A 20,767-nucleotide genomic window follows, 5' to 3' on the forward strand; every position below is an offset into this window, starting at 1 on the left:
ACTAGCCACTATTATCCATTACTGTTACTAGTGACTTTTGCCTTTTTCCATAAGAGCTGGGAATGAGGCAGAGGCTTTACAATTTCATTCCCATCCCTTCATCTTGGAGCCGTCGTTGTTATTTTGTACACTGGGAAGAGCAGCCCTTGAGGCAGTTTGGGGCTCCCCTTGCCAGGTGAGTGCAGACTGGGCTGACCCCCAAGGCAGCAGCAGAGCCAGTGGAAGATTCTGGCAGGGAAGGGAAATCTCCAGAGGTGTTTAAGACAAGGTAAAGACCTGGCCTGTTAATTTTTTCCGCCTCGTCATTTCCCACATGTGGCCGACTCTTGGTGTGAGTTCAGTGCCAGGTAGATGCCAGGCTCCCTGTTGCTGATGAGCTTTATTTTTCAATAAAAACATTAAATGCTCTGTATTCACAGGGAGCTTAATATGTCTGTGTATCCTCACTGCAGCATAGTGCTGCCAGTCTTGAGCAAGCTTTAAATACCCAGTTTAAGCTCAGAAAAAAGGGTGGTTTGGGTAGTGTTTTTGCTGGCAGGTGGAGTTTGATGCAGGCTGTGAAACGAAGTGGAGAAGCAGCACAAATGCTGGAGTGATGGGCTGCACAGACTTAACTGCACACCTTGGTTTACCAGATGATTTCAGTGTAGATAAAGGATTATTGCAACAAGTAGCTCAGGTTAGCAAACTGGAAAATAATCCCTGAGATATGTGGAACAATGGGATTCGTAGCTGACGAGCTCTTGCACCCCTACTCCTAGCTCCCAGTCATGATCCAGATAGCTTGAAATTAGAGCTGTGTTAATGTGGAGTTGCACTGAAACAAATTCAGCCTTGGGCCAGCGAGGAGGTTAAACAAGCCCTGAGATTTTAATCATGGATTTAAACGAGCCTTTGGCTTAGTAAAGATGCGAAGAGGACTTGAAAATGTGTTGTCAGAGCCCTGGGGACAAGAGGAGTTCGAGCTGGGGTTCTCGAGGGTGGGTTGTGCTCCTGCTGTGCCTTAACAGGCCAAATTCGAATGGTTTAAGATCCATCCCAGGGCTGTAAACCCTGCCCTGAGGCAGGCTTAGCTTTGCTGATCTCTCTGGAAGCACACGGCTCTCAGGAGATGGAAGGAGCAGGATGGGAATCAGGTCCTCAGAGCACGGGTCTGTTGCTTCTTCTGCATTTTCGGCATGGAAACAAATAGGAAGGAAAAGCAGCTTCTCAAACAGTGGGAGGGTTTGGGCTGCAGGTTGATGGGCGTTTCCTTGGGTGACAGCAGCAGTTTAAGCAGCTCTCATCCCTCGAAGCCTGGCAGTGTCCCCTGGGTGCTGGGACCCCCGGAGGGATGGCAGCTCAGTCAGGGGTTAGCCCACAAAAGCCTTGTGTTTCTATGGCAGCCCGATCTGTTCAGGGAATTTTTGTGCTCTCTGCCCTCCCTGAGCCCAGGTAGACCTGAGTGTACCTCCATAAGTCCTTACTGGGTGGTGTGTGGGTGTGTGGCTTTTTAAAGGTTGCTAATGAGAGAATTTCTGAGGTCCAGTCTAACGGGGAGTTGAATTCCAGTGGAGAAATAGAAACGATTTCTTTGTTGGTATTACTTGGTTGGAGACTTCTTCAGAGGAAGCTTGAAATAATGGCAGCGTTTGAGGGTTGGTTTTTTCCTAACAGAAAACTTTGTGGAATTCCCCCTCATTTGTTTAGAAGAACCTGTAAAACATGCTGCATTTCAAATGGTTTTTAAATTAAACCAGGTAGAGTTTTTTGTCTTTCATTCTGTCAGTACGTTTGGGGTTTTATTTCTTCCTGGTGTAGCCAAATCTGCCAACTTCCCCAGTACAGGGACTGTCCCGAGGGGCTGTGACCTGGCTTTGTTGTGTTGTGTAAGTTGACTGGAGACCATTAACAGGAAAATGGGTGAAGCTTCAGGCATTGTCAGTATGGATTCCTCCAGAAGTGGCTGCTAAGCTGCTCTCGTGACTGGTCTGAACTGCAGCAATTAAACTTTTAAACTTCTCCTGCTCCCGGAGGGCAGGAGAGGGCAGCAGGCACACCCTGGGACCTGTTCCTGCCACGAACTGGTGTCCTGTGCAAGGTGGTATTTGGAAGGTGATAGAATCCTCGAATGGTTTGGGTTGGAAGGGACCTCAAAGTGCCAGTGCCACCCTCTGCCATGGGCAGGGACACTTCCCACTATCCCAGGTTGTTCCAAGCCCCATCTAGGCTGGCCTAGGACTCTTCCAGGGATCCATGGGCAGCCACAGCTGCTCTGGGCACCCTGTGCCAGGGCCTCAGCACCCTCCCAGGGAAGGATTTCTTCCTGAGAAGATGTTGTCCTGCTGTAGCCGCTCCTTTCAATGTCTTTGTGTGAGCCACATAAGAAATCTCAAGCCCCAGAAGTTTCTGTAGGGCCATTTCTTCAATAGATTTATTTTACTTCCAAACACTTCTTTGTGTGTTTATCCTTACAGGAGAAAATGCAGATGGCTGCACACAACCTTTCTACTTCCATTGGAGCTGATGGTTTATATGTTGCTGCAAAATCTATTTTTATCAAGTGTTATTTATGAAGCCTCAGTGGTCATGACATGGCCTGACAACAGTTACTGTGGGGGTTATTTTACTTAAAAGCTGCAGGAAGACAATATTGACAGTCAGGATGAGTAAGAGATGTGCATCCTGATGTAGTGAAGGCAGGAATAAAATAAATCATTACAAATGAAACTTCTTGCTGTGTTCTCCAGCCTTCCGGGGGTGAAGTGTGTTCAGACACTGCCAGCTTCGTGGGGTGCACTAAATATTTCTGTCAGTACTTGGGAGCTCATTTGCTTTATGGGCAAATGTTTTTAGTTGTTATGAGCTGTCTCAGGACAGGGTTTCTTTGATGGCAGGAAAGAAATCTGATGATATTTGGCTGTTTTCAGGTTATGGGAAGGAAATATTTGCTGTCTGAATGTTTTTCTGTTGGAGATGAATCTAAATGGGGATTTCTTGCCATGGTAATTTGGCCATGAAAGGAGCAGAGCTACTTCCTTGGAAAGGTAGTTGGGGTGTTGAGACATCGCTGGCACTTGGTGGGGAAAGGGAGGAGGAGGGAGAACTGGACTTGTAGTTCAGAAGTCTCCTGCTGTAATTTTATTCCGTGCACTCGGCATCAGTCTTGGCCATTTCTGTTGCCAAACAGCAGCGGGAACGCCGCCTGCCTGGCGGTGCACGACGCGACTCCCTGGCCTCTAACGCAGTTCTCCAGAGGGCTGAGGAGCCGAGTTTGTGGTCACAAATGTTGTCATCAGCCCCCAAGTAGTGAATCACCCTCGCCCTGGGCTGAGGAGCCGAGTTTGTGGTCCCGAATGTTGTCATCAGCCCCTAAGTAGTGAGTCACGCTTGCCCTGGGAGCGGTGCCTCTTCCCCTGGCTGTGCCGGGGTCCCGGGGCTGGGTTGGGGCTCTTGGGCTTTGAGAGCTTCGGGATGGTTTAGGGAAGGATCAGTTTGCCGCGAGGTCCCAGCCAGGCTGTGCCCAGGGGGTCCCAAAGCACTCTTTGGGTGTCTCCCTCCTGCGTTGTGGGAGTGGATTGAAATGCTCTCTGTTCCCATCCCACAGCTCCAGTTGATTATTTGCTGAGGAATGGCTGGGCTTGAGGTAACTGTAAAACTAGTATTTTAATGAGTTTATAATTAGAAATTCAATGATCTGAATCTCCCTGTGTCTCAGTTCTCAGGCCAGAAGATGCAAGTGCTGGGTAAGGAGGGGATGGGGGCAGGGAGTGCGCTTAGCATCCAAGTGTCTGCCCTTACTTAATTTATTTTAATATTACTTTTAAATAGCAGCTTCAAGAGTGAATATAATTTATCCTATTTCGGTGAAAGGGAATTTCCAGAGTTCCTTCTCAACACATTCAGGCAACCAGAACATTTTATTCTTTCCCCAAAGCCTACGTTACTAAGCAGTAATAAATTCGTGTGTCTTGATAAGAGTGTCCCAGGCACCTTGGGGGGGTGGCATGGCTGGATTTTAGCTGCATATTTTGGAGACTGATACATCTCTGTCCTCTGAACCAGGAATGTTTTGATCTTGGACTTGGCATCAGCAAAATGCCTCAGAAAACAAGCTTTGTCTGACAGTTGTATTTTTAGGAGCAGGGGAGTCCAGTTGTTGTGGTGGAGGAGCTGCGTCTCCCACAGCACCTGGGAGTATCTGAACTTTCCAGCTCTGTGTGTTCTGAAAACAACAACTGACCTGGTTTGTGTGTGTTTGGGTTAAACCAGCACGTGCCCTCTCTGATAAAAGGGACTGTTTGAATTTGTCACCCACTTTATGCTCACATTAGAGTAAAACTGCTTGAAGAACGGGCCTCAGATGAGTACAACGGTGAAGGAGGGATTGACTCACCATTATTTGGTTTTGACTGTTTGGAAATGTCGTGACTCCCCAAACTGATTTTGAATTTGATTTTGAATGGCTCCATGTCCCCCAGTTTGTTGTCTGAATTTATTTTTAAATCAAACTGTTGCAGGGCTCATGCCATTGCAGCAGTTGGCTGAAGCATTTTGGGAATGCATGGTGGTGGGAAAGTAAGTGGAAAGCAACTTCAGGGGTGCTTATGCACTTACAGTCCTGGGTATTGACCTGGGGTGTGAGCTTTGAGTAGTTTGGGCTCTCAGTGGAGCGACACATTTTAATTGGCTTTATTCCTGTTTCGCATGGCCGTGAAATGGCAGCCCAGGGCAATGAGGTCGATTTTAGTGGTTTGCTGGCTGTTACACACTTGTGAGGTTGTAAAAGTTAACAGAACAAAGTGCAGCTTTAATGGGAAGGCGCCTTAAACACTCATGCACTTGGCTGTGTTTATGTGCTGAGGTGGTTAATGTGCCTTCAGTGAATTCATCCCAGCCCCTGGAATTCCTGCTGATCTGCTGCTAGTGATGGGAAGGAAATGCTGGAAGTCTTTGGCCACCAAGCCCAGCTTTGCTGAGCACCCTTCTCCAGCCCAGAAGCCACCATCTGAAGGGTTTCCTATTTTTCTGACCTTACTCCACTTACCTGGATTGTCTTGAATTTCAGCCTGAAGCTCAGTGGTGCTGCTGTGTTGTGCTTTTAAAGGGAATTGTGTGTAAATGTTCTTAGCAGCATTCAAGGTCATGGAGAGGATCTCATAAAACAGGCACGTGACTCCATGTCATGACTTTCACTTTTTATTTAGGAGCTTGGAAGGGAAATAAAATGCTGCACTGCAAAGTTAGCAACCTTTTATTTTGTGTGCTGGTTGAAATGAAGCTGTCCCAGAGCTAATAGCACTTAGTGGACTGTGCTGTGGGAAGATTTGAATTTTCAGAGTCTTTGAATCCCTGTGACAGGAAAAAACTAATTTTGCTGTGTTTATTGCTTGTCCTTTGTGTGGAGAATCCTGTACTCTCACCATACCCAAGCAAAGGAAACACATCCTTGTTTTGGCAGGCTCTAAAGCACCAGCTCTTCACAGGTTACAGAAGCTTTATTTCCCCCCCCCCCCCTTTTCATTTTTTGTACAGAATTAATTGTTTCTGAAAGTTAACTAAACCTTCCTGATGCAAGAAGCATTTGCTTGGTCATATTTTAACAGATTGGGTTTTTTGATGAAAGCTGACAGATTATGGTTTCCTGATGAGCATTTTGTTGTGTAAAGACGAAATCTAAGGAGTAATTTGGGTTCAGACTGACAAGAAAGAAACTGGAGCTGCAGGTCCCTGTTCCATAGGCTCAGAGTACAAGAAATAATTGCTGTATTCTTATACTGTTCTGTGTCCTTTCATCTGTGGGAACCATAACAGCAGTAATTTGCTGATATTGGATGTATTTGCATGGGTGCCATTTAATTTTGTGTGTGGAATTTTGGGAGGTTGTGCTGAGCAGAATCATTATTACCAATATAATTTCACAAGGCTCTGGTCTGGTTTATTCAGCCTGTTGGACACTTGTTATTTAATCTCTTTCAGCTCACTAATAGATGCTCTTAAACAAAACAAAACAAAATGGACGAGGGAGAGGATTTGGGGTGTTTTTACTAGCCAAGTGTTGGGGGTTTGGTGCAGTCCTGTCAGATGTTTTCCTTGTCCATCTGTCCTGTTGGCAAATACCAGGAAAGGCAAAGGATGGAAGGCTGAGCTCTTTTGGAGTCATGATCCTCCTCATAAAAAGATGATCTGAAAAGCCCCTCCTGCAGCAGGGGAAGAGCTGCTGGTCCCTGTAAACATCCCCTGCTAATGAGCTGCTCTGCTTTGGAGGGGATCAAACACATCTAATGCTTTTCATGGAGATGCCTAATCAGGCACAATAGAACCAAGCAAAGCTGTCAATTAAACCTTCTATTAAATTTCTCTGTATAAATGAGCCTGAACCCACAGCACTGTCTGAGCTCCCCTCCGTGGCTGTTGGGGTTTGGTAAAGATTTTGTGATCAGTATTAGCCCCTTTTTGGAACTCACTTAGGTACACTCCATCTGCATTGGTCTTTTCTCCTAATTATTCAAAGGGCAGAATGTGTGCTGAAGTGCTGTTCCTTCAAATAGCAGCAGCTAAGAAGTCTTCCATTTATCTGATGCCAATTAAGTAAGAATAATTGAGATTATTTTGTTAAAAGCAGAGCTAAAACACATCTGCCAAAGAGCCCTGAAGATGAAGCAGCCAGTAAGGTACAATATTAAACCCACAGTATGTTGGTTAAAAAAGGATTGGTTTGCTGGCAGAAATCACAAAAAAGTATTTTACTAAATTTTGCCAAAATACTTCTTTTCAAAGTCTTGCCAAAACCAAAAAGTTTTCCTTCCATAACCTATAGTTGGTATAAATATTATTGTGAGTAATGTGAACTCTGAAAACATTATAATTCTTCGTGCTTTTCCTGAGCAGCCAGTTGGGTGTTAAACTGGCTGTTCCATTTCTGTCCCATCAGCTGGAGAAGCCACTTAACCTTCTTTAACAGTTCTGTTGCTTGGAGGGATATTTAATGCATTAATATCTATTTAATGCATTCTTAATTACCTGCTTACACAGGGAGGAAAATCTTCAAAGCCATTGCAGTAAACGACATCCTCCATCTCTGGTGACGTGGTGTGTGACGTAGGGGTGAGCTGGCAGCTGGGCTCCAACGGGTCCTGGTCCCCTCCTGCTCCCCTGACCATCCCTGTGGATTCAGAGGATGGATGGACAAATGCACATTTATGAGGAGCTCGGTGCTGGTGGCTGGGCAGGAGCTGCTTTCACCTGAGCCTGCCTGAAACAGGAGCACAGGAGTCACCCAGCAGGTGTGGCTGAACATAGGCCTGCTCCAGAAACGCTTCCAGGCTTGTTGTGAAATTAATAAATTAGTAATTGGTTGGCTTAATGAGTGGGAATCAAACCCAGGGCTGCTTACAGTTGTTTGGTGTGTGAGCAGGGAGTAAGGAGTGCTGGTTTGGCTTAAAAATCATTAATGGCAATAATGATTTAATTTTTCCCCAATGGCTGTGGGGAACCAAGGTGTGCTTGGTGACCAAAGCTCCCAGGGCAAACAGTTGGGCACCAGTTATAGGTAGGAATATTAGCATCTATTATTGCTAACATAATGAATAATAGCAGCTGTTCTTGCTCTGTGACACCGAGAGATGACCTGCTTGTGCCCTGCCTTTTGCCAGCTCCAGCAGGAACCTTCTCCTGCTGATTTGGGTTTGGCTCCAGGTCGGGACCTGGGGGCTCCAAACCCCAGTGTGGTGCCAGCCCGCCCTGGGAAGGGGTCGGAGCAGCTGTGCCAGGACTGCGCTCACAGCAGTCCTGGAGCCAGAGGACACCTCTCCTGCAGCACTGAGGGTCCTGGGAGCACAGCAAAGATTCCTGCACACAGAGAGTCACGCTGGCTCTCCCCCTCAGCCTCAGAAGCCTTGGAACATTTCCTCTGTAAGTGGTATAAATTCGCTGATTATTCCCAGGAAAGATTTTGAAGTAATCTCGAAGGAGCGAAAGGTCACTGAGCAAGAAGGGCATAACTCTCCCAACTGGATAATTAAAAGGAAAATTAAAAAGTGTGCTAAGTTGAGATTGACTTGTGGCCATGCTTTGAAGATTAAAAGGGCTTCTTTCATTTCGGATGCAAGAGGTTGGGATTGGTGGGAGGAGGAGTTGTGGCTGCCGGAGCAGTTGGGCTGCGAATTACTGAGCTGTGAACGAGATCCCAGGACCACTGACCAAACCTATGCATACCTGCTCTTTTCCCCCCACTTTTTAAAACATTTAGTCTTGCAGCTGGAGTTTTCAGCCTGGCTGCTCTGTGTGTGATGCAGGGAGATTTTTAGGCATCCAAGCAATTTACATACTGAATGAAAAACTATATAAGTGATTTTGGATAGCAATGTTTTGCCTTTAGAAAATAAAAATAACAGCAACTTCAGCTAAAGGATGAAACTTGTCATGTTCTTCGCACAGCCTACAGGATTTTTCTGTACATGAGTTTAGCCCACACTTTTGAAACTATTAGCAGTCACAAAAATAGGGAAAGAAAGCTAAAATATGAGTGTACAAACTTAACTGGTAACAGCAGTGGAAGGTTCCCAGCCCGTGGCAGGGAGTTGGAACTAGATGATCTTCTGAGGTCCCTTCCAACCCAAATCATTCCATGATTCTATAAAATAATGCCCAGTAATAAAAAAAATCACAAAATCACAACTTGAGCAGATAAGAGCAGATGGTTTAAGTCTGGACCTGGTGTGTAAGTCTGCATATCTGCTGGGTTTTGTGACCCATGGCATGGGATAGGGCAGAGCTGCTGGGCTGGGCGTGGGTTTTGCTCGTGGCTGGAACTCTGAGTGCACCCGGATGTGCTCCTGTGGGCTGATGTTTGAGGGGTGAAGAGATGAAAGGTCCTGGAGGTGAAATCTGACTGTAAAATTCAGCTTGTAGCTGGCTGGGTATGGGGCTGTTGGATATGCTGGTTTAGTAGGTCGGTTGGGTGTTGTTCCTGAGCTGAGTTCCCTGAGCATTCCCAAGCTGGGGCTGTGAACTGTTGTTTTCCAAGCATGAGTTTGATGGAGTTTCCCTGGGCATGGAATGGTTTGGGTTGGGAGGGACCTCACAGCCCATTCAATGCCACCCCCTGCCGTGGGCAGGGACACCTCCCACTATCCCAGGTTGCTCCAAGCCCTGTCCAGCCTGGCCTTGGGCACTTCCAGGGGTAGGGATTCCAGGAATACGTGAAGGTAGTGATGCGTTAAGGGTAAACCTCTCACCCTGCTCTGGTGCCCAGTACACAGGAGTTACTTCTGAATTTTCTTAGAAGACAAAGGCTTTGAGCTTTTGCCTTTAATTACAGGATTACCTGGAGCTCCAGGAAAGACGTAGGAGTCTGACTTAGCTTACGAATGCAGTGAATACAGTAACAGGCCCCAAAAAGCACATTCCTTCTCCATTAATTTTGGAAGTGCTTTGATCTGTGCCTATGGAGTGTAGGGCTTTGGCTCCCCTATTCTTTTGTTGTTCTTGCTTGAAAATGATTCCTTATTTCTTGCCCAGAAATCAGCTACAGGTATTTTTAAAGGCACTTCCATCTTGTAATTACTTTTTCGCATAGAACTCTCTATCTGCTGTGATGTACCTCTCAGACCCTGGGTTTTTCTTACAAGTATTTAAAAATACACAGTTGCAGAAAAAGTTCTAATAAACACCACAGTGATATGGGCTGTAGCTGAATTAGGGATTTAAGAACAGAAGCTGGCCACAAAGCATTGCATTCTCCAACTGGAAATGTGGAATTCACCCACCATGGATTGCCCCAAGGTGTCCTTTCTCTAGGAGAGAGGGATGGTGGGTTCAGTCAGGTACAAGGGGGACGCTGTCAGTAGGAGCCAGGACTGGGCATCGCTCCCTGAATTAACTGGGAGCTTTCAGAGCAATTACAGTAATTCGTGGTGTCGATTTGAGTCAGCATTAGGGCAGAGCAGTGGATGTTTTCATACTACAGCAGATCTTCTGGTAAGTGCTTTTTCAAGGAATTCATAATTCAATGAATTTATAGATGTCACTCTAAGATCAAACTTAATAGCTGAGTCTTTCTGCTGTTGCCAGTTGTGGGTGGAAGTGGATCTATTTATTGTACTCGTGTGTGATGCTATTTTCTGTGTTTGCTGTATTAAGTTAAGTGTGTTCTGGAGGATGTTCATGGGAGGCTGCTGATTAAATAAGATGATGTAAAAGATTACAGATTTGCTGTGGCTTTGGGAGGAAGAATACTTAAATTAGGAGATCGCTACAAAAATGTAGTGAGGAGGCTCATTGAGCTGTCAGAAACGAGGCCTCCTCCACCTCACCCTCCGGATGAAACAGGATGTTCTTGCAGAGAAGCTGTGCCTCTCCCTGCATCTCTCTTGCCTTTTGGGTGTTTTTCTTGTTCTTGCTGAAGGTTCAAAGGAGGGATTTGGTTACCAAGTGTTTGCAGCCCCTGGGTCACATTATTGTCATTTCGGTGATGGGACATAACCATTGTGTGCCACTCTTGTGCAGTGTTGTCAGTGCAGGGGGAATAGGGAACTTCAGAGAAGGATTTTATCCTGCCTGAGTGCTGCAAAACTGTAGAGAATATCCTCAGAGTAAATACTCCAACTTGGAACATTGTCAGTAGTTTACCAATGTGTGTCCAAGAGCAAACAGAATTTGGCCGGAGCACTCGGAAGTGTTGATTCATCCTTAGACTGAACATGGAGTGTCTGAGAAGAAGGCAGAAAATTGGATTTTCTCATAATAATCAAAGTGAACTCCTCCTAGGAGTAACATTTCCAAGCCATAGAAATGCTTCCACCAGTTTGCATTTCAGATATTAAGCAGGTAATAAAAATGATGAGTGGCTGTGTCGGATCATCACAACAAAGCTCCCTGTGCTGAAGCAGAGTGAGATAAATCCTCTGCTGTGATTGCCCTCCCACCAGTGAAGTGCAGCTCTCAGCTGTTTATTCCCACCTGGCTTCCACAGCATTTTGGAACTTGAAGCTGCACCGTGAAATATTCCAGTGCTTGAGACATTAGGAGTTACATTTGGAATTAGCATTCCCCTGGAGTGTGACAGTGACTCCAGTACCTGTTCACTGCAGGGAATTGTAAGCCAACAACCCGTGCTCGGATCTGTCCCGACATCAGTCCTGGGAGCTGGGATTGAAGTGGAGGTACCCAGATTAGAAGATGGTTTATTTGGATTGAGTGTAACTGCGAAGTAATCAGAAATAAATTGTTCAAATGTTGAAGTTCTCCACTCACCAGTGATGAATTTTAGAGCGATTAGTTTTAATTGCAAGGTAAATAGACAAGTTTTTAATTGGATACTTAAGAATTTTAATTGCATTGAACTCAATTATACTTTGAACTCTGATATTCAGGGCAAGAAGTATTTGAGTCCCTGGCATTGTTTAATCCAACTATTAAAAAAATTCTGGACATTGGAGTAAAAAAGCAAATGGCTTATTTCTTTCAAAACCTAAAGTTTTCCTCTTGCCATTGATCACTTAGTCCTGTAGCTCCCTGTGAGGACATCAAACACCTTGAATCTAAAACAATTTCCAGCATGAACCTTAAAAGCATCATAGATCAGCAATCTTCAGCCAGTCTGGGTACAGCAGTTGGTATTTTGTGGTCTTAAGGTTTGGTGATGTTTGTGTTAAGGGCTCTAAGATTTCTTTATGTTGAAATTAAGATATTTGTGTTTGTGAAAACATTTGGAATTCAGAAGGAAAGAGGAAAGGAAAGGATCTGATAACTGGAAAAGGAGCAAATGGAGGGGGAGACTTTTCAACATCTCTTTGCAGCGGAGAACTAAAGGCTTGAACGTCCTGTGGGTTTGTGTGCACACACATTGCTCAGAGGAATCGGTGGAGATACTTGGATTGCTTCCATGGATCTGAGCGAGGGATGAATAAGGAGCATTGCAGGGGACAGGCGTCAGCTTTCAATTAAACGGGCCCTGCTCAGGCGTTGGCTCTTTGGTGCAGGACCAGCACACGCCGAGCCCGGAGCTGCAGGAGCCGGCGGCAGGCGGCAAATTCCAACTTGCGTGAGGCTGCTGGGGCTGGATGGAGCCACAGGGGGCTGGATGGCACCAGGGGAGCTGGACAGCCTGGCCCTGCCTCCACACACTGGGGTGCAAAAAGGGCATTTCAGGTACCGTGAGCTCATCTTTGTGCCCTCGAGCTCCACGCTCTTGGCCCACTCTCCAAGGGGTGGAGTCGCTGCCGGTAAATCCGGGCAGAAGCCGCTCACAGGGTGCTGCTTTGTGGTGTCCCGTTCTGGTTATGGCTTCAGTATCAGTTGTAGGGTGATGGTGTCTCGTTAACAGTTTGGAAAGGGAAATGGGGGGTAGGGATGGTGTAACTCGGTGGCAGCTCGAGGCAGGGGCTGTGATGTGACAAATTACAAAGTGATTTTGAAGAGTGTAAGGGCAGCCTTAGGCAGGACTGTGCTCCCACAGAAAGGGAGTGGGGCAAGGAGATCCATGGGAAGCAATTCTAGAATTGTGGAATTGTTTAGGTTGGAAAAGACCTTTAAGATCAAGTCCAACCATTAAGCCAGCACTGCCACGTCCACCACTGAACCATGCCCTGAATGCTACATCTGCATGTCTTTCCGATACCTCCAGGGATGGGGACTCACCCACTTCCCTGGGCAGCCTGTTCCAGTGCTTGGCAACCCTTTATTTCTTGTTGGTTTTGTTGTTGTTTTGAGTCTTCCAGTTCTTCTCTGCGTCCCTTTCCATCTCACTTTGCCCTGTGCCCAGTATCATTGTTACTCAGCGTTTTCCATTGGGGAAGTGAAGGAGCCCAGCACGAGTCCTGGTGTGTTTCAGTTCCCAGTGAGGTTGTGGATCAGTGACCTTTGTCTTAGGGAAGAGCTTTGAGATCTGGGACGTCTCGAAAATGTGTCCAATTGCTAATACAAACATTTCCGTGCAAGTTGCACAAGGGAGGCTCATGGAAAAACACTCGGAGAAAAGCCCCCATCCTGATTCCAGCTGTTGCAGCCAGGCCTGTAAATATTTGTGCCAGTTGTGTTCAGAGAGCTCTGGCTGGGTGTTCTCCCCGTGGAGCTGCAGTTCGTGTCCGAGCTGGAAGCTCCCGGCGCTGGGCTGCCCTGGGCACCCGTTCGCTTTGCGTAAGCCCGGAGGAGGTGTGGAGTAACTGGGGAGTAACGGGGGTGTCCAGGGCTGCCTCCTGGCCGGCCCTGGTGTAAGCACGGGCTGGGATTGGGCACGGAGCAGTTACACAAGGGAGCAGCAGGGTATAAAAGCGCTCCCGGGGAATGTCGGCATCCTTCCTCCCAGGCTGCGGCTCCGGCTCTGGCTGCCAGAGGCACTGCAGAAGCTGCCTCCGAGAGGTTGGTGCCAGGTTTACCTTGGGATTCACCTCCCGGTGGGGGTGATTGGAAAAATTCAACTGCTTTGGTGTCAGCGTTATTTAATAAGAAACTTAAAAACTTGTATTTGCTGGTGTTAATAATTAATTTTCCTTATCTTAAAGATTTGAGGACTTAATTTTTCATTTTGAAATTGCTATCACTATAAAAAGATACATTTACTATTTCAAAAGTATTTACTCTTTTCTGTTTATCTGTAAACTTTGCTTTGCTTTTAGTTTTTGAAATGGGAAAATTTTGTATGAGATTTATGTAGTAAAAGGGATTTTAAGAAAGCTTGAGCACAGAAGTACAGCATCTTGGTTAGTTCTTGGAAGTTTACTAATTCCCAATCTTACTAAGTTATGCTAAATGGAAGTGTTTATTTCAAGACAAGCCGAAGAGGTAACTCAGTGTAAAACTTTTCAAGTGTGGGATCAGTTGATGGGTTTGTATTGATTACTGGGCTCAAGCTGTTCCCTTTCCAAAGGAGGGAGTGTCCGGTTCCAAAGTAGCCACAGGGATCCTCAGCCTTTGGGAAGGAGCTTCATATCCAGAGCTGAAAAACTGGCACATTACCTCGATTTACTTAGTAAATGGAATTTTTCCTAGATGAGTCTCTAACCCCACCTTTGTTTTAATGTGATTAGAGTCTTGGAAAGAAGGCAGCTTTCATCAAAGTGCCAAGTCCAAGTACAAAGCAGGCTGAGAAAGGACCCAGTGTGTGCTCAGGTTGCTTTGAGGCCCGTGAAGGAGCTTAACGAACTGTGTATTAATATCCATAATAACGGGGAGCTATCGGAATGCCCAAATTATTAATTCTCCCCAGGGAGACTGTAAGGACTCCATACCATTATAAATCAGATGAATGTGTGCCATACACTGTGCGAGGTGTGCTGGGCCCCGACGCAGACTCTGAAGGAGCTTTGTAGGGAACAGTGAGACAGGATTTAATTTTTATTTACCCTGAGTCTGGAGAACTCTGCAGGTGTTAGTTCCCAGCAGTCTCTGTGTACAGATAACGAGCTGGAAAATTGTCATCTCCCACCTTCTGCTTGTGCTGCTTTGGAATTTTAATCTTCTCCCATGCCCTTTTCTCATCTCTGTGCACTCGTGGGGGTCCCCCGGGGAGGGTAGCAAATGCACTGCACAAAATTTGGGCAAAACTGGTGCCTTTTGGAACAAGAAAATGGGGGTAATGGGGTGAAAGATGAGCAGGAACTGCTTGGCCAGCAGTGTTTTGACCAAACACCCTTCAGGTTGATTTGTGCTGGAAACACTCATATTTCAGCTATTTTAGTTTAGAATCACAGCCTAACTAAGCTCTTAGTTAATAACTTGACTAACCAAACTTTTAGTTTTTGAAAGCTGGGAGATCCTTTGTTAAACATCTCATTCAGCTGGATTTAAGTCCCCTTCTCAGCGAGCTCATTCACACAGGAAGTTAATGAGATTTAGCTAATGTGCTTTAAATACATGGAAGGTTTGAGCTCGGCATAACTTTCCTGCTTATCCTTGTGTAGACTTGCCCTAATAATGTTGGTCAGTTATTAAAGCATTGTTCTGGATGGCAGTCAAAATACCAACTACTTAAAAATTCATTAGTGCCTACAAAGAAAGAATATGTTTGTGCTTTGATGAGCTGCTTTGAAGTGAAGAGGGAAACTTCTTAAAGTGCCCATCAACTCTTTTTAAAACCTAAATTTAATTTTTTAAAATTCAAATGTTAGGAAGTTTGGGTATTTTAGCAGCATTTTATTTGTCTCTGCTGCAGGTAAAGAGAAGCGATGCCTTTTTGTGTGGTGTTAGGTTAAGTTTGAAGTCTGCCTTTCTTCAGTCGTGGATGTGGTTCGGTGGAGGAGGGAGATCTCTGGAGCATTTAAGGATGTGGTGGCATTTCAGTGCAGCTTCAGTTCATGGGAAGGAACTCGGGGTCCGAGAGGCCCCTGCTAAAGACGAATCACGAGTTTCCTGGGACCAAAGAGGCTGCTCCAAACAGCCCGAGGCAAAACTCGGTCTAAGACTGAAGCAGGAGGATGGTTTTTACCATGTAGCAAGAGAACACTAAGTGTGGGTTCTGGGCACCTTTTTCACATCTGTGAGATGGCGAAAATGCCCTGGAAGGCAGAAAAAATGCCTTTGGGGCACTCCTCCGTATGTGGGCAGTGGGTGGGACCTCACAGGTGCCATATCCAGGTACAGATCTGGGATGTAACAGCGTGAAGCAATTGGACTTGCGGTTGTGGTTCTGCAGACAGGACTCTGATGGCATCGTTTAAGTACTTACTGGGCTTTTTTAACCTCGGTGATGAGATATTTGTGGAATTTTTTTAACTGGGGAGAACAGTTTTTTCCTGGGAAAACATCCAGCGTCCCTTGGACACCTCTGAATAGCAAAGTTGGTGCTCTTTTGGTGGCTTGTAGTTTGGTCCTTAGTATTTGAAAACCCTTTGGTAATGGGCTGTTTCATTTCTAACAGTTTCTCAGAAACAAGTAACTCTAATGTTTATTTATTAAAGTTGTGAAATAGGTGTGAACAGCTGCGCAGGCTGGAGAGGGAAATGGGGAACCGTGTTCTGAGGTTCTTCTGGTATTAAAAACAGCAGAAAAGTGAGAACACAGATAAATCCAGTGCCTGGAGCTGATGCACAGCAGATAAGGTCTGGATAACAACAAGAAGATGAGGTTTGGGGTTTTAATACCTTAATGGCACAAAATCAGGACAGAAATTTTGTGTGAGGGTGTAGCCAGTGCCAGTCTGGGGAAAGCTGCTATTCCATAATTAGCTGGGAATTGCCTTGCTTTTGTGTGGGATTGCGTCTGGCCAGGCATAGCTGTGCTCTGTAAGCAAACTTTGTCTAATTAGGGCCTCTACAACATCCCTTAATTGTCTGCACTGCTGGAGCACTCCTGTGCCCCTGATCAGTTTGGTGCAGTGTTCTGGGCAAGGAATTCCTTTCACAACTTCCCTGATCTCTTGGCATCCATCCTGTCCCTTCTCTGTGTCTCCCCTTTGGAATCCTGGCTGTCCCATGGCAGCTCTGTCCCACAGGGGTGGTTCGGTTCCTCTGTGACTTGTCCTGGAGAGCAGGATGAGCTGCTTGGTCCAAATGCACTTTTTTATCCCAAACAAAGTCAATCCGGTGTGTTTGTTACTGGCTTCAATTCTTCACAGCTGTGACACTGCAGGAACCGAAAGTTTGCTTTAGCCTCAGTCTCTGGTGTGTCCTTCCCACTGTGAGCTCCCCAGGGCTCAGTGCCTTGGGCCTGAGTGAGTGAAGTGGGGTTAGAGCTGGTTTTATCTTCTGCTCAGACTGGGTACATTTAACGAGAAAATAGCGTGCAGGGAGTCCAAGTCCCTTTCCATGCCTCTGTTGCGTGTCTGCTGCCAAAAATACAATCTCAGAGCTAGAGGATGCCTTGATTTGTGTTTAAACACATCATGTGCCCGAGTTTCAGATGTGCCAAACGCTTGGAAGTGCCATGGGAGGTGGTGAAATTCCAGAGGCACCTCAAGTGTGACAACTTCTGGCTGAGCATCATTTCTGCTTGCAGGAGAAAGTTGGTCTGTTCACATGAGCCTGACAGCTAATTAAAATAATAAATTGATGATTGTAATTAAGCAGTGACCTTAATTTGATTCTAATCTCCTTAGTGTGTGCAACAGCCAGAGCTCTCTTGGCTCTTCAGCCGTCTGTAGCAGCCAGAAAGGTCCTGGCTGGCTGTGCCATGGCTCCTTCCTCGGGGAGCTGTGACATGGGGCAGTCCCACCGTGCTGCTCCCGGGAGCTTTGCCATCCATGCCCTCCAAAGGATTGCAGTTGTTTCCCAAGCCTGGCCTGTTTCATCACCAGCTGCTTTTATCACCCCACTTGTTGTGCTTCCTTCACGAATATTTCCTTTGTGCAGCAGGGAGGGGCCACCAAATTCAGTCCGGTCTTTGCTTTGCCCAGCTCTGGATTCAAGTGTTAATGTTAAAGGCCCTCCCACTGGGCCTTCAGCTCTGTAGGGACAAATTGCCATCACAGCAAATCTGATTTAGGGAATATTTTTAGTGTGGTTCAGCCAAAAACTATATCCAATGCATGCAAGGGAGGTGTCTGTATTACATGGCCTACTCCTTTATGGGTTCATGGCCAGTTCTCCCTTGCATGGTAATAAGCTCTTTATGTCCATCTGTACCTTCTGTCCTGCCCAAGTTAACCCTTGGATCTACTTAAGAGAGGAGCTTTCAAAGGATTTTTACTGACTCCCAGGCAGTTTGGTATCTCGTGAAGTAGCAGCCTTTTGTGCAGCCTGTGGTGGCACAGGGGCAGATTTTCCTGTAGGAAAAGCTTTGTACTCCAGTGGATGTTTTTATTTGTGGTGGAGGTTCCAGAGCAGAGACTTGCAGGAAGAAAAAGAGCACTTAAACACAGTCTTGCATCATAGATCTCCCTATCTGTGATGGGTTTCATCTTTCTTTCCATGAGCTTCAAAATGCATCCTAACTCCTTTAAACGAAAGAGGAGCAACCTTGGCAAGAGGGAAAATGTGGTGGGTGGTCATGGAAGCGTGAGGAGGTGATGTTGTGTCAGACCAGACACTGCCACCTCTTTGTGTCCTCTCCTGATGGCTCCAAAGCTGGAGGGAGGTTTTTGCTGGAGAAAAGGCAAGTGTTGAAGGTGCAGAGTGGCCTTTCCCTGGCCAGGAGGCTTTTCCTCCTGAACTTGCACCTGGGCTATCTCCTGCCCTTTATCTAAATGGTAATTTTATCTCCAGCACTGTAAACCCCTGGCAGCTCTTGGCCCTCTGTGTTAAGCACAGGTGTGCACTGGAGTTAATTTGGTGTGGAAAGGTGAACTTTAATCAGAGCCCTAATGGAAATTTCACTTCCGGCCTTTCCATTTAATCCGAGCCTGAAGATGACTGATTGTACTGAGTGTACCTGCGTGAGTTTTATCTCCATGACTTTTCAGCTGCTGAGGAGTTGGATTTGCTGTGGAGGGCTGTAAAAATGCCTGAGTGATGTGGTGCAGCTGGGTTCAGCTGGTGGGACACAGGAGCTGATAGGGAATGATACCTCCCAGATAGCTTTAGGCAGCAGAAGAGGTAATCTGCTTCACTTCGACACTCCTGATTGCAGAATCAAAGTATTCCAAAAATCCCTGGTGATCATCTGAGCCATTAAGTGCAATTTTAATTGCTGGGTAGAAGCAAGAAGAGCTGGGAAATTTCTTCTCCTGGTTTTTCTTGGACCAAGCCCTCCTGACACAAACACTCCCTCTCTTTAGGAAAAGTAGCAATGAGGCTCTTTTTGCCTGTTACCTGGGAGTTGCCTGTTGGGGAGCCCTCACGCAGAGTTATTTTAGCTGTGTGTGTCAGCTCTCAGCAATCGAGACAAAGCAAGCTTTGCTGCTGTCCTGCAGAATTCCCAGGAACAATTCCCGAGGACTGACCCGATCCTGGAGCAGATAGCTGTCCTGCTGTTGTGCAGTGCCCAGTTAAAGCAGGATTACAGAGTCTTTTCTTTTTTATCTGGAGGTGCTGGTTAATGCCAGCTAAGCAGCTTATGCTGCCAGAGCACCTTACAGCAGATCCCGTGACTGGCAGCTTTCCTGGCTCCAGGTTTTACTGGCCCTGGCTTACGGAGGTGTCCTGCTGCCCTTTCCCTTTCCCTTCCCAGTCCGAGAGGATAAAGCTGCCAGACTAAACCTCGCCTGTCTCCATCACTGATTTTCTTGGAGAATAAAATATGTCTACAATGACAGAAAAAGGCAGATTCTTTTCTCTTTGTTCTTGTGTGCTTGGAAGAAAAAATCCCTCGTTGCTCTGCAGTGAAAGCAAACAAAAAACCCCTCCAAAGATCCCAGCCCAGACCCCCCACTCCCCCCAAACCTTTAACCAGTACCTGTCTCCTCTCCACCCTGAGCTGCACTTTGAAGAGCTCTGTGGTTATTGTAAAAACGGGAACAACTGTTTTTTTTCCAGAAAAAGACAGTGAGTATTCAAACCAGTCTTCTTCAGTCTTCAGGTGAGAAATAATTAATTATGCTACCTTAATATTTACTTTCATAAACAAATCTTAACCCTGATTTGCAGGCACTGCCTTCCATCCCATCTTGATTTAATTAATGCTTTGAGGGATCTCGGTGCCCAAACAGTCTTTTTTTTATGTAACTTTTCAAGAGATACCTACATTGAGGTATCTCTTTCACCTCAAGGAACCAGAATTTTCCAGCAAGTGAGCAATTAACAGCTATTAAGAGGTTCTAAAATATTAGTATTCATATATTAGTACAGTCCTGAATTGCCCTCAGCAGAAGAGTCTTTCTCAAGTTCAGTTATTATTGCAATTACAGTAGACAGGAGCTGCTGACATTTCCTGAGCAGCATCTGGAAGGGAGACTTAAGGAAAAACCCAAGTCCTGCTTCTGCTCCAATCCAAACCTGTGTTTGTGAGTGTCCATGAGCTCTGTTTCCACCTTAGGGTTCAGCTGAACCTGTCATTAACTTGCTTTTGAAGTAACACCAGTGGGAGTGGGTTCTGCTGCTTGAATGCATGCAGAAAATTCCAATTTTTTTGACTTTCAAGAGACCATTTCTCTGGTTCTGTCCTGTACTTTCACCTGTGTCTGACTCAGTTTCACCTGCTGGTGTTGGCAGCTGCATTTTCTGTTTGGGGCTCAGCAACCAGGTTGCAAAGCTTGGTTTGCTGCAGGATTTTCTGTGCTGTCCTGTGGGAAGTTGAGGTTCAAATGCATTAATTCCTGTTCTTTAATCTTGGAAATGGAAAATGTGGGGATGATAATGGACTGGCTGGGCTAATTTAAGGAGCAAATGGGGGAAAACTGTGCTGTAGTGACCCATCTGGCAAAACCAGAGACCCACTAAGGTGTGATCTTTCCTGTCGTTGTGCCAAAAGAGAAGTGAAACTAATTAAAATACACCAGTTTGTCCTGAAGCTGTTCTTTAACATCATCAGGCAGATTACTTGGAATGCTCTTCATACGACTGAGAATTTGGGGATAATTCTGGGTTAGGATGTTCAGCAGAAGGAGCTGGTTCTGTCTGAAATAGGCTCACTGAAAGGCAGGTGTGCCTCCCTGTCCATCCGGTCTGAGCTTCCCAGATGCTTCTTGTTTCAAAGGAAGTTTGTTTCAAAGAAAGGATTCAGTAATACAGAGGATAAATCTGCAAGCGGCTCTGCAGATTAAAACTCCTTGGAGAAGCCCAAGTCTTGTGTAGTGGATGTTCAGCTGTGCTGCACTGCTCTGGATGTGGAGTACAGGTGTGCTTTGTTCCCAAAAAGTTCAGTGGAAATGGCTGTGAGATTGGAAAAAAAGGTTTCAATATACTAATGATTGAAAAACACAGGAGAAGAATGAGAGAATAACCAGAGCATTCCCAGTGTGAAAGAATTTAAAATA

At 45.9% G+C, this 20,767-nt stretch overlaps 1 protein-coding gene across 3 annotated transcripts in view; it reads left to right on the plus strand.

Annotated features, from left to right (window-relative positions):
* The window catches only part of SLC23A2 (solute carrier family 23 member 2), a 51,983-nt gene that overhangs the window by 1,065 nt on the left and 30,151 nt on the right, over window positions 1-20,767 (plus strand). The window contains exon 1 of one of the 3 annotated variants that reach the window (XM_069035650.1): window positions 13,304-13,341. The exons of the other annotated variants lie outside the window; for them this stretch is intronic. The gene's annotated coding sequence lies outside the window, so the exon portion shown is untranslated. Of the gene's footprint in view, window positions 1-13,303; window positions 13,342-20,767 lie in introns of those variants that run through there. 3 annotated transcript variants of the gene reach the window in all.

Source organism: Aphelocoma coerulescens, chromosome 22, assembly GCF_041296385.1.
Source record: "Aphelocoma coerulescens isolate FSJ_1873_10779 chromosome 22, UR_Acoe_1.0, whole genome shotgun sequence".
In the NCBI taxonomy this organism is placed as follows: domain Eukaryota; kingdom Metazoa; phylum Chordata; class Aves; order Passeriformes; family Corvidae; genus Aphelocoma; species Aphelocoma coerulescens.